This window comes from Vanessa atalanta, chromosome 10 (assembly GCF_905147765.1).
Source record: "Vanessa atalanta chromosome 10, ilVanAtal1.2, whole genome shotgun sequence".
NCBI lineage: Eukaryota > Metazoa > Arthropoda > Insecta > Lepidoptera > Nymphalidae > Vanessa > Vanessa atalanta.
Genome location: NC_061880.1, coordinates 10,598,468 through 10,613,623, shown reverse-complemented (window position 1 = coordinate 10,613,623; position 15,156 = coordinate 10,598,468).

The following is a 15,156-nucleotide window of genomic DNA, read 5'->3' as shown; positions in this document are numbered from 1 at the left end:
ATAAAATTCGACCGATCAATTATTTGATCTTACAGAGCGGAAGTATCGTAGTTGACAATAATAAATATTGTCGAAAATATCAATGTCGATTTCAAATATCGTGACGATTTTATAAAAAAAAACTGCCAACAACAAATGGAGTATTAGTATCCTCTTTCATATGAATATTTTACTTGAATTTATTCAAACCATTATTCATTGAGCGTCACAGTTTAATATGAGCTTTAGTGCAGTTTAATTTCATTCTGTGTTAAAAATATTATTACATGGCATAATATTTTTATGACATGTTGTTATCTATAGTAATAAATTTATGTTATCAAATCATTTGTAATTAAAACAAAATGTATATGTTTCATTTAAACAAGGTATAAAAACGGGTACCCGTTTCGTACATCTCTCATAATTTTATTGAGAAATGGAATCAATTGTTACATTTTTGATAATGTTTCCTATGCATGTATATGTTTATTAATACATATCTCTAAATTATTAAAGGGAGTTAAAGAAAATGGTAATGCTATATTCAAAAGACGATGATGAAGACTGGTCATCCAGTTGTGTGACTTACATAAGGAGTTTATTCAAAACAATTAACACAAAATGGCAAAAATTTTAATTAAGGAACTCCAATCCAAGACTTCCAAAGGTTATCCGCATTAATTGTGATGGGGTTGCTGACCCCATCTGAGGCTAAAATTACTAGACACAAAGAAAATTTAAGTGTATTTTGGTTCAATTAGTGGGACTGTAAGGGTGTGAAATTGCGCGAGGGCTGTAATTTATTTTAAGTGTGACAGTCGACCGGTTATGGCACTGAGCAACGATTACAGCTCAAGGGATATTGGATTTCATTTTCGCTTCTGATTAAAATAACTGTTTCTTATTTAATTAATACTGACATTCAGTTTTAAGTGAGATGTTTATTTTTACTTTCTTCATTTATTGATCGATCGAGACATGTTACATTTTTGTTTCAAAGTACTAAAATAACGCTCGGCTTAGAATTAATTTATAATATGTAGTAACTATGTTAGTAATTACGATGTGATGTAATTTAAATTCCGAATCAGTGCTAAAGTAATTCAATAATGCTATAACGTTGTCGATCAAACTGAGATCGTATACAGTCTAGTCGATCAAACTTTCCTTCTGTTTTCAGTAATGATTTCTTAATATTCATATCAGTTCTTGCAATGGATAAAACGTGTAAACAAAATTATGCTATAGAAACATCAAACAAGTTGAGTGGCATACATAAATTTCGCTACACGCTTAATCAACATAGAAATTGTAATACGTATATCGGCTCCTCAATTACAATACATTTACATACAGATTTGGTTGGATTGAATTTCTACGGCTTCAGTCGGCTTGTTAATTTACCTAAAAGGAATGTAATTGGCTGAGTCAAATTAAACACTCCTGTGACTAAGAAATATTACTAAAAACTAATTCCGTACAAATTTATGTAGACGAAAGGAAGGTAGAATTCGTCGAAATTCATAAAAGATGGATAAATTGATTTGTATTTCGTTTAAGTTTTTTGTCGGTTTTTCTCTGTTGAATTATATTACAACCAGGTAGCTGTATACTTATATCTTAAAATAATACCGTTAAAAATAATTTCTGAAAGCTTTTTTGAATTCAGTTTATTTTTATTTAATTTTATTGATTGTAATATTTACATAATTATTATTAAATACATTTTACTTTTTGTACAAAATATATAATAGCCATACAAATTTATATTTATATAATAGGTTAATAATAAAAACTACTGTTAAAGATTATGGATGAATTGTCTTCATTTTGAAATATGGCCCTTAAAATCAACATTTAAGTTCCATTGTCGATAAGAATGGGCGGTCTCGTCTGAATGCAAGAGCTAATATTTTTATTCATCATGATTGCCTTCAGCCAATAAACATTTCTTTTTTATCATAGTTTTACGGGGAGAATAATAGTACACCCGACCAATTGATATATATATCAGGCGAATATGATCAATATTGCTTTAGGTATACGATTCATAATCAAATATTCGATTTTTTGCATTATAGATGATGGGATTTTTGTTCAATCGGACAATGAAAACGACGCGTGCCACTTCGAGTGTTTTTGTTGACGGTCGATGCAATTATATCAAGCAATTTAACGATTTAAAAGGATTTTTGATTTTGTTTTTATATAGAGGAATCTTTTTAAATAGTAAATAAGAATTATATTAACAGTCGTTCTTCGGCTGTAACAAAGATCAAAAATAAAAAAGGAAATTTTACTTTCTTTTTGTCGCCAATATACTTCAAAATATATTTAGTACTAAAAGCGACTAATATATACACTATTATAATAATATATATAATATATACTAATAGATGACCAGAAAAAAAATTAACAACCTAGAAAATATCCCAAAACTGGTCAAAGGTCTCATTCTTTTAAAGAGGAGTTTTGGTGCTTATTTCATTCTACTAAGCTTGTTCTTTGCAACAATTGGAGTTGATAAGACACACGTAAAACAAATTTTCAACCGCCATTGGTCTTTAGATTTTTTCTTTCTCAGCCAAGATCCAAATGAATTATAAACACAAATTAAGCAGATGAAAACTCAGTCGGTGCCTAAATTCGAAGCCGCAGTCTTCGGTTAAGAGTCACGTGTTTTAACCACTTTTCTTTCAAATAGTATTATGCTCAAAGCGAATTATATTATCTTTTCTAGTCGCCATGTGGCACCTCTTTAATATATTATATTTTAAGCATACTTTATTTGCACAAATTTGATACAGTAAAGGGTGCATAACTTACTTTAAGGTAATTAGTTTGCAATAGGGTTACGCAGATGCTGAACTCAAATTAGGTTCCGAAGAAAATACCGAGGGACGAAACATCGTACTGTTTACAATTAAATCGTTATGTCGCGTCGTGTAAATAAAGTATATTAACGTTCTTGTTGATACGAATAAATAAATTTATAAAGTAGATCATATGTATCTTTGAAAATGTATGAGTTTAAGTTTTCTGCCACTATGGCGCTTGTGTCGTATAAAAATTAAAGTACGTGCACGCGTGTTCGAGTCTGTATAATTGTGTGTGTGTGGGCGTCTGTGTGTGGGATTCCATGCTATATTGTGGTTAGTTCTTAGTGAAGGTGTTACAATAAAATGTGATGTTCTTATTATTATATAATACTTTATTATTTGTTTTAGTTATGTAACAGTATTTTAATTTAATTAAAGAATTATACTTGTATATTTTAATAGTAATTATAATTTAAAATTTTATTTAGGGCATTGTATCTACACTTCTGTTTACTTTTCTACGCCCAGAATTGTTTAGTTAAATTTAGGGTTTTTTTTATAAATCCCGTTACATATATTGTTCGAATGGAAATATAAAAATATTTTATATTTTTGAAAATGCTGTCTGATATATTTTAAACGAACAAAGCATCGTTGCCGATTTTTATATAAAAATATTAAATTTTTTTTTAAAACAAATATACCAAACGAATTGTCAGAATAACATTTTTTAGATTTAAAAATAAAAATTGATGATAAATAATTTAGTGACTGTGAGAGATTTTTGGAAATCTGACAATATGCTTACCATAAACTATAACGGGTAAACGATTGCAAGTTTTTGGGCAGACTTATTACTGTTAGATGAAACAAAATTACATGATCTATAATATTATATTATATATCATATTTTGTAAGTGGTAGTGCCACACTGCATACCTTCGGGTTGCAGCCGAATGGGCCGGCACGCCCGGGGAAGTACCACTCTCTCACTTAAAATCGGCGTGAAGTGGTAGCTATGTTACCGCGTTTCGTCTGGTATGTGAGAGTCCCGGAGGCCCGATACCCCCCCCCCCCTTAAACATGATGGTTGTGCAGAATTTGGTTACATTACCCCAGGAGGGTACCATCAGCGACTGCGGTGGAGAATCCCTCTCTGGGCATCCATGCTCAGGACATACACCACCTGAGCAGGGATGCCCAGGCTGCCCTCCGAATTCTGGGGGGGGCAATTTTGCGCTCGCCACTGTTCGGGGTAAGCGGAGCAGGCATCATAAGGCAACCCCTACCACCCTCACTGTGGACTTCTGCAACATAAGGGGACTCAACTCGAACTTGAACGCCGTCCACTTTCACCTTGAGACGGCGAAGCCGGCCTTGCTCTTTCTTACCGAGACTCAGATATCTTCTCCTGCCGATACGACTTTTCTTTCCTACCCCGGGTATAAATTGGAACATTCCTTTGTACCACGAGCTGGGGTGTGCGTTAACGTCAGAGATGATATCTGCTCTCGACGCCTCGGCAGCCTTGAAGGACAGGACCTATCAATTATCTGGCTGCGTGTAGATTGTGACGACCATCCGCGAATCTACGCTTGCCTTTATAGGTCCCATAGCGGTAATGCCGAAACCGACCGACTGGTTGAGCACGTCCAAATGGCTACAGATTCCGTACTGCAGCAGATCCCATCCGCAGAGATCGTTATTCTTGGCGATTTTAATGCCCACCATGCCGAATGGCTTGGATCGCGCACTACCGATCATGCGGGTAGATCTGTTCTCGACTTCGCTTTAGCATATGATTTGACACAACTAGTCCCCTCGCCAACGCGAATACCAGACGTGGAGGATCATACACCTTCCCTGTTGGACCTTCTGCTGACTTCCCATCCGGATGGCTACCAGGTTATCGTCGAACCCCCTCTGGGCTCGTCGGACCACTGTCTCGTCCGAAGTACAGTGCCGGTTGCGCGTTACTCACGACCTCGTTTCGTGGGCTGCCGCCGAGTGTGGCACTACAGGTCAGCAGATTGGGATGGGATGCGGTCCTTCTTTGCATCCTACCCATGGGGGCAGGTTTGTTTCTCGCCGGATGATCCGAGTGTTGTTGCTGACTCTGTTGCCGATGTGGTACTTCAGGGTATGGAACTATTCATTCCGTATTCTGCGGTCCCCATCGGTGGCAAGTCCCAGCCCTGGTTTGGTCGTTTCTGCAAAACGGCTTCACGCAGAAAATGGGAACGCTACCAAGACTGGGCTAACGCATCAGCGTCTCGTGATGTAAATACCAGCGCAATCAGAAAGGAATATAACTCTGCCTCTAGGTCCTTCAAAAACGTGATTGCTAAGGCGAAGACGGAGTACATTGGCAGAATTGGCGAGAGACTGGTGCGCCTCCCTTCAGGAACACGTGCGTTCTGGTCTCTCGCCAAGGCTGTCTTAGGGAATTTCTGTCAGCCTTCCTTACCATCTCTGCACAAGGACGGTGAGTCATTGGCCCATACAGCGAAGGAGAAGGCTGATCTTTTAGGCTCTCTCTTCGCAGCGAACTCGACTCTGGATGACCGAGGAAAGTCACCACCAACAATCCCGCGGTGTGATACCACGATGCCGGAGGTTAAATTCCGGCAAAGTGCTGTTCGTAAAGCACTTCTTTCCTTGGATATTCATAAGTCGAGTGGACCCGATGGCATCCCTCCAATCGTGCTACGGACTTGTGCTCCCGAGTTGGCGCCGGTCTTAACGCGTCTTTTCCGGCAATCCTATGCATTCGGCGTCGTCCCGAACTCCTGGAAGACTGCTTTGGTGCATCCGATCCCTAAAAAGGGCAACCGCTCAGACCCGTCCAATTATAGGCCTATAGCCATCACCTCCTTGTTCTCCAAGGTAATGGAGTCCATTATAAACTGCCAGCTCCTGCGGTACCTAGAGGAGAACCAGCTGATTAGCGACCGCCAGTACGGTTTCCGTCGGGGTCGCTCAGCCGGTGATCTTCTAGTTTACCTTACTCATAGATGGGCGGAAGCAGTTGAGAGCAAAGGGGAGGCATTAGCAGCCAGTCTGGACATAGCGAAGGCCTTCGATCGCGTGTGGCACAAAGCGCTTCTTTCGAAGCTTCCTTCCTATGGGCTTCCCGGGAAATTATGCAATTGGATTACCAGTTTTTTGGCAGATCGGAGCATCAAGGTCGTTGTCGACGGTGCATGCTCTGACTTAAAATTCGTCAATGCTGGTGTTCCACAAGGCTGCGTTCTATCACCCACTCTGTTTCTTCTGCATATCAATGACTTGTTGCAAATCAGTAACATTCATTGCTATGCAGACGACAGCACCGTAGACACCTCATACACCGGCCGTGCTAATATTTCTCGGGAAAACGTCGAAGAAAACCGGAACAAACTTGTATCTGAAATCGAGTCTTCGTTAAACAAAGTCTCGAACTGGGGTCGGCTAAACCTAGTTCACTTCAACCCCAAAAAGACGCAAGTTTGCGCGTTAACTGCTAAAAAAACACCATTTGTCGTATCTCCACGATTCGAGAACATTCCGTTAGCCGCTACAGCTAGTATCGGAATACTTGGCGTTGATGTTTCGAGTCTCGTTCAGTTCCGCGGTCAATTGGAAGGCAAAGCCAAATTGGCATCAAAAAAGCTTGGTGTGCTCAGCAAGGCAAGACAGTATTTCACGTCGGCCCATCGTCTAAGACTATACAAGGCGCAAATTCGGCCTCACATGGAATACTGCTCTCACCTCTGGGCGGGTGCTCCCCAGTACCAGCTCCTTCCATTTGACCGTATCCAACGTAGAGCGGCTCGAATTATCGACGATCAAGCCCTTTCCGATCTGCTTGATCCTTTGGCTTTGCGTAGAGATGTTGGATCGCTCTGCATCTTCTACAGAATTTATCACGGGGAATGTTCCGAGGAATTGTTCGAATTAATCCCGGCTGCTGAATTTCACCTTCGGACATCTCGTCAAAATTCCAAATATCACCCGCACCACCTAGATGTCCGTAAATCCACAACAGCGCGATTTTTAAGACATTTTCTGCCTCGCACAACCACTCTGTGGAACCAGCTTTCGCCGGCGGTTTTTCCGAACCGATACGACTTGGGAACCTTCAAGAAAAGAGCGTACTCTTTCCTGAAAGGCCGGCAACGCACCTGCAAGCCCCCCGGTGTTGCAGATGTCCATGGGCGGTGGTAGTCACTTTCCATCAGGTGAGCCTCCTGCTCGTTTGCCACCTTATGACATAAAAAAAAAAAAAAAAAAAAAAAAAAAAAAAAAAAAAAAAAAAAAAAAAAAAAAAAAAAAAATAAATGTTTCGTTATTTAATTCAAATTTACGCCACAAAAATATCAACAGAAAATGAAATCCCATAATTTTCCAATTAAACACAATTAATAAACGAAATATAATATCGAAATAGAAGCAATTAGCGTAAGCTAATAAATTAAATTAATAATATTATTAAAAATAAAGCAACAAAAACAATGACTCAATCCGATACTATTCCAAACGAACATAAATAATAAATTATTGTAATGAAATTAATGAAACAATATTTAATTAAATTATCAAACTTCAAAAATAATTACCAATAATAGAAGCGATTCAGCCCAATCACAAAAGCAAATACGCTCGGCTGATCTTTAGTCATTCGCTCAATTTTACAAATTAGAAATGAGATTCGTTAATAAGAAATCAAACGGCAGATCTGGACGCACTCTACTGAACGGACCCTGGTCGAATTTCCAATTTTGCTACGTGACCTTTTTCACTTGGATGTCACATGTTCTACAAACGAGGTGTCTTTGAAATCGTAATTAGAAAATTCCCAAACGACGTCCCGTTTTGTGTTCCCGGATTTCAGCTCTGAGGTCGTACTCGTAAATTAGTTTTGTTGCTTGATCTATTCAAGACTAAGTAGTATATTATATACTTGTTCGTATGCACTAGATTTTAATAGAGTTTTGTGGTTTGGAAATTCGTTGTTTTGTTTTTTAATTGTATTATATATTTTTTGGCGGAATTACTCTTTGCCTTATTAGAGACATTTTGAGCCAATAATAAGTTATGCTTTCTACTGAGTTTATCTTGACAAAAAAGAAAGAATTGTCCCACTGCAGAGAGATCAGGCGAAGAACAAGCTGTTTTCTTATGACCAGACCTAACCTAACTTTATATTCTCCTTTTTACAGAGAAGTACAGAGTTAGGAATATGGTCAATAGAAAACCATTTATTCTAGGTTGGCCGTTCTATCCAAGAGAGCGAGGGAAACTATAATGCACCCGTGTAGTGTTTTATTCGAATATTTAGAGTCAGTCAGAGTAGATTATCTATCGACATATACCTCTATCCCTTTCGCATATTCCTATTTTAAAATATTAATATCTATAAAACTATTTTAATTGATAATTTAACAAGATACTCTTTGATATAAACTGTTTAATTATTCTCTATATTTTTTTGTCATTTATTTTATTAAATTGAAAGGATTCAACACAAATACCGAACAACTAATACGGTATGATGGGATGGGAGATACTTATTCAGTTCCAAGTTGCATACTTCTAAAGTCAAACAATTTGCGAACCCAAAACTTGCTATAAACTTTGATATAATGTGTTCAAATCTGTCCTATGATAGTTAAATGTTTGAATTAAAACGAGTTTATTAACCAAAATTTGACAAAATAATTCATTTTAATTAACATAAGATAATATTTACGCGATAATTTGTTATTAATTATCAATGAAATTAACTGAAATTAATAATTTGATAATTATCGTGCCGTTGATACGCACTAAACAAATGTTCTAATTTTCTCCAAATTTTTGTCAAATTTCTACCACTTGCGATACTGTTTGTCTTAATGCTGGATATAATACTTTATGAGGCAGAAGATTCTAAAGCCCAAAATCCCGCACCACAGATCTCCAATCTCAGGTCGAAGAAAAATTTACTAACATTTAATTTAGCAGTATTTACTATTTTGTGCCTCAGAAAGCACGCAAAGTAATTGGTTCTACGCTAGAATTCATTCCGACTTTCCCATCAGATTATACGTGAGGAAATATGGAGTTTACGCAAAATCTGTCAGGAGGACATCGTATCAAGATAATCTTAACCGTAAGTTAAATAAATATGCAAATATTTACATGTAAATATCATGTATGTGTGAGTACATAGCTATGAATTTGTGTAAATTTATGTTAAAAAAACCGAAGGTGGATTTATTTGAACTAATATTATACGAATTTCTATTTACAGGCGTTTCAGTAAAGCGTGAAATAATAGAATTGCCTTTCCCCGCGGTGTTGCGGCGCATTCTGTAATTGTTTCAGATAAATTAACAAAGTAGTTTCAAAGAGTGCCGTCCCTAGGGAGACAATTTAATTATATACCGTGGCCTTTGTTTCTATCTATTGATAATGCTCGCGTGCATATTTTATTTTAACACTAAACGAATGTGGTTGTATAATTTAATTTGACAATTTTACATATAGTTGATGTTTCTTGGTCAAGTAATTTTTATTGGACATTTCATTGCTAAAATTGATTACTGAGAGATCACAGAAATTGTCATAACTATTATCGCAAAATAACACACATGGACATAATTATAAGGTTCACAATTTATTAATAAGCAGTATGTAATATATTACTTTTATTTTTTCACCGCAATGTAGCTACCATATTATCCGTATGAACTTAATGATACGCCGTACAGATTTCTCATTACACTTCGCATCGATAATCACATTGCAATAATTTCATTATTTAGATCATATATCATGTCATGTAACACACTAAATCGTCACATCAAAACCATACGCAATCGTATCGACAATGACAAAGATATGGAGCGTGTCGCCACTGAACAAACCAAGCGTGTGATAAGGCTGAGACATCATCTACATACACAAACAGACTTCCTGATGCTGACAGGACAAAAACATCAATAACATAAATTACTACCAATAACCATAAGCGTTGCATCAATTAACCTAAAGATCCCCCCTATAAATGTATTAGATTCAGTCCAAACTTATCCCTCTATTCAAATGTATAGCGTGAAATGAACGTCACCCCAAAAATGCCTAAGGCATTGTCACCCTTATTTTTTTGTTCATTGCAAATTGCATATCCACAGAAAGCCGTCATGCAGAGGTTAGCTATTTCATTTATAGTTCGATAGTGAAGTCTAGGTGATTTTAAATAAGGATAATAATATCATTAAACCGCCTTTTGTGTTTTAATGCGGTAGATTCAGAAGGGCGATGATATCATTAACATTTTGAATAATAAAATACCTAATATGATGTGAAAATTTTCATGCATCTCACTTATATTTTTATTGTTTTTGTACAAATGATTAATAAGATACGCATCAATGAAGATAAATATTAAAACATTTTGATTTAGGAGAGCATTGTTGCATGCAAATTTAATATTGGCGTTTAAACAAAAAGAAACATTCCATTAAATTATTTAAGACCTTTGATGTGAAATTATTCTAAGAGGGGTCGGAAAATTTTTACAGCTATGGAAGCTAACAGGGTGGCCGTTGCAACCATAAAAAATGAGTCGGTTTTTGGTATACGTATAAAATGCTATTCTACTGAGGGGAAGATTTTCTTTTAGTATTGTTTTTACACGTGTGCCTAAAATATATTATTATACGTTTCGCTTTTATGTTTACTTTTCGCCGACGAAGTTTATTCTCAGATGTTATATGTATTCTTTGGAATTATAACAGGACTTTTAGTTACCATTCTCATATACTATTTATAATGAGGATGGTGTAAATGAAACGCATTGCTATATGCCAACCTCCGTGGCCATGTAGTGTGTACACCGGTTTTCATGGGTACGCCACCCCGAGGTCCCGGGTTCGATTCCCGGCCGAGTCGATGTAGAAAAAGTTTAGTAGTCTTCTATGTTGCCTTGGGTCTGGGTGTTTGTGGTACCGTCGTTAGTTCTGATTTTCCATAACACAAGTGCTTTAGCTACTTACATTGGGATCAGAGTTATGTATATGATGTTATCCAATATTTATTTACTTATATGCACATTCATATATGCGCAATTAATATAGATACATATCTACACCGCTATTTAATTGCGTATAGATTAAATGTGTATTTGTGTGTGTTGAAGTTTTGTGTGTGTGTTCTTATCGTGTGATAGTATCTTTACTTACAGAAATTAAGTAAGAAAAACCAGCCGATATATGACCCTGTCTGATAGGAGACTTAATCTGCCAGTCTTGCTGCCACTAGTCCACTGCAAATTTCTGAAAATATTCGTTCGAAATTCTTTCGATACATAGATATATTCATGATATTTTTCTTCAGCGCTTGCCGCTGGAAAAGCAATATTATTTTGCAGAATATGATTAAAAATTTCCTTAATTAGAAATTATTTTAATATGTCCGATTAGTGACAATACAAATTTAAAATCTCTACATTTTGCTGGCAGTTCAATTATGTATCTATGTATGGATTTGTGTTACTGCGTGCGTACGTTTATGTCTATGAGTTTATACTTCAGAACCCTTGGCTCAAGGAAACATAAAATATCATACTTATTCACTTTAAAGTCTTCTTTATTAATAAATTATATACATATAGAATTCAAATTCATTGACCTATCAGTCAACCTATCTACAGTGTATATCAATTTAATTGAATATTAAATTTAATTAATTTCCAAACTTCATTCTGCCTTTCGCGTAAATAAACATCTGATTGGGTTTCCATGCTATTCTACTGTGTAATATATTTTTGCCTCTTCTTAGAAAGCATTACGTCATGAAATATATATCATATTTATCTTCATTGGGTACAACGACTTGGACCATATAATTTATAGAACAATGGCTCAAGTATCTACATAATAATATTGGACCGTGGTTTTGTTTAAAATGCCTGCGGCTATCTTCGATGGAGAACTATGGGTGAGGTTCATATACATAATATTTACGGATTAAATTAATCATTCATACGAATATATATCTTATTTCGTAAGTAATAACAATCTTTTTCACACCGACCGTGTGTATTCCCGTTGTGATGTGTAATTGGGGTGAATATAGTTTATTAGTTGGATTTGTTAGAAACATGAGATAAAGGTCCTCTTAAAGGTCTGATGCTGGTTAAATAGACCGAGAATTAGTTAAGACTTTATGCGTTAACATATTAGATGAAATTAATAGTTCAAACTTCAATTATTAAACTAACAAGAGACTGACTTTAAATGGTTTAATTAATATTTGCTATTCAAAGTTATTTATAACTAGCTAAACTAGGGGCTTTGCCCGCGCGGAATTTATAAAACTTCGCCACTAAACTATAGCACTCAAACCGTCAGCCCCTTATACCCCTGGAGGGAGGGGTGTAATAAAAAAAGTGGCTTTTGTCCATCTCCGGGTCTAAAACAATCACTATACCAAATTTCATCTTAATCAGTTCAGCGGTTTAAGCTTAAAGAGGTAAAAGACAGAGTTGCTTTAGTATTTATAATATTAGTAGTTGTATTTAAGCAAACCGACTAAGAAGACCCTTGAAAATAAAACTAAAATGTAAGCGTTTAAAATCCGTACATAAACTGTAAGAGCAAATATCAAAGGGCAGTATGCTCCCCGAATCGAGCTATTGAAAAATGCCGCAGTATTGACCTCTTTTGACCTTAAGAGGCTTTTACACTACGAATGAGTGACCACTTTGATTGGCTCTATACATGAAATACTACACCATACCATCTGCGCAAGTCCACCTGTCTGGACCAGTCAAGAGCCATGGCTCAGTGTATCCATCCATAATATATTTTCTATACGAAACGGATGAGCGTGACAATGTTGTTTTAAGATATAACTAATACCTCGTACACATAACAGAAACGTGATTTATGTAAGGTTAAGTTGTTAATTTAGACTGTTTTATGAGGAAATCTATAGAATTCAATAAATAATTTGTTGGTCCAGAGTTTTGTGTAATATGCTTACTTGGTTATAGTTATGTATATACATCTTAGTATTTATAAAAGTTTTTTATAGTTATTTGTATGTTTTATTTATAATATTCTATATTTATTTTTAATTAGGTTTGCTATACTAACAGCTTAAATGTTTGATACCTCAACGAAGAATCGTAGACTCAGTAGTTTCTTTGTTCATCAATCGAATACATCTGATAGAGATTATAGTGTGTCTGACATTATATTCTTATTCAATAGAATCCCATAAATATTTCACGACTTAACAAATGCATCACTTAAGAAGAAAGTTTTCATTCAGCATAACAAAGACCGATTTGTTCCTGAATAATCTGGTACAATTTATTCCCATAGAAGTATCTTATCTACTATGAGATAAGCTTGTTTTAATATGGCTTATTTAAAATTACGACGTTGATAATTATTTCATTCTGATATTTTTTTTGTATAAAAATCTTTCGTTCGTTTTTAGTAACTGTTATGATTAATATCTGAATTTAAAAGCAGAGTTACTATATTCGAAAATCAAAATTCAATGATGGTATAAGTTAGTTGATGGACAATTAGGCCATCTGATGGCAAATGATCACTTCCACCAATAGAAATTGGCCTTGTAAGAAATATTAATCAATCCTAACGTGCATAATAACACTATTGGAACACATAACGGCACACAAGAATACTAAGTATGGCTGCAGAAAACCCCACCACAACCATCAAGAAAAATATCTATTAATTTATTACTTTATATTTAATTGGCAAGCAATTGAACACACAACAAAGATTATGTTGAATCTAACATTGGTTTTTGATAAGCAGTACGAAATTTAGTTAGTAATGAAGATCGGTACTGATATTTTAGATATTCTTCAAGAAATACGTGATAAAAATAGAAGCATTTGATACATAGAATTTAATACATGCTCATCGCAACTAAAAACTACAAATAATGTTATGTGTATCGCTAACTGAAGTAAATTGAAAATAAAATTTTGTTATTTTAAAATTATCTTCATTTTATGATGAATAATAAAATCATTCTGAGTGAATTTTTAAACACGACGTGCAATATCAAATCCATCACAGTGCACTAATGTGTGTGAAATTAAAGGCCCAACAATCCAATCACACAGGAGTTAGAAAAGGAAAAGCACCTACGCGAACTGCGTAGCTTAGACTAGATGATAATATATTTTTTTTTTATTCGCCTTGCATACATGTATTTTCAGTAAATGTGGCTTTATTTTCGATTATTTGTGTGTTATTATTGGGAATTGATCTTAGTGGGATTCTGGATTCCTAGGCTGGTGACATATTTCTGTTGACACAAAAACTAAATTTTCATTAGCCCTACTTAATTTGAACCTCCCTAGATCTTCAACCGTGTAAACTAACCAACGAGATATACATTTTGTTGTATTTGGCTCCTGCATATATTAAAACTAAATGTATTCATTTGTGTTACTCAAAATGTACCAACAAAATATAAAAAGCATTACTGAAATTAAATTAAATTAGACATTTGGTTACGAAATATTTATCGTTATTTATACTGTAATAAAGCTAATCATTAAACGAGTTCTATATTACCAGTCAAATTATATGAATTTGGAAATGAGTAAATATCATTAAACATTATAATATTATGTTTTTTTTTTTATGTATAGTCGGTTATATTATGGAAATATCTGTGTTTATGTATACGAAATAAGCCTCTTTTATGGCTGCTCGTTCTTTAGGTGTAGTCGAGTTTTATTGATATCTATAAAAATAAAATCAAGCGGATAGATAAGGCAATACTAATATGGAAGCTCATAGCGTTTGGTTCGAAGTTTGATTTTTTAATTAATGTTGGATTTTATTACGTTATTAAATTGTGTTTGATTTAACATTGGAATATTAATGAGCGTAGCGTGTCAACGTAGAGAAAATTATTAGTGTCATAAAATGTTTATCGTACGATTTCTCACCTTTAGCCGTGTTAATTGTATTTAATTCACAATATTTTATTTTTAGTGTCATGTCTGACTACTCGGGATAACTGGTTTGTGTTTAAATTCAATTATTACTTTATATATCCGTTCATCAGCATATCTGCCTTTATATTATTTTATCAAAATGATCATAATTGACTACTTCTCATATCCTTTTGCCTAAATATAAATATATACATTTGAACGCACGTGTGAGTCGTAATCTGTATTTGTGTGTGTGTAAGGAATTTCCATTATTAAGATATTTTATTGCTATTTGATCGTGTCGTTGAAGTTACTTAAATTTACATATAGGCTAGCACTTTGTTTTTAGTTTTGTCTCAGTTAATAATATTGCTGTTATTATATATTATATACTAT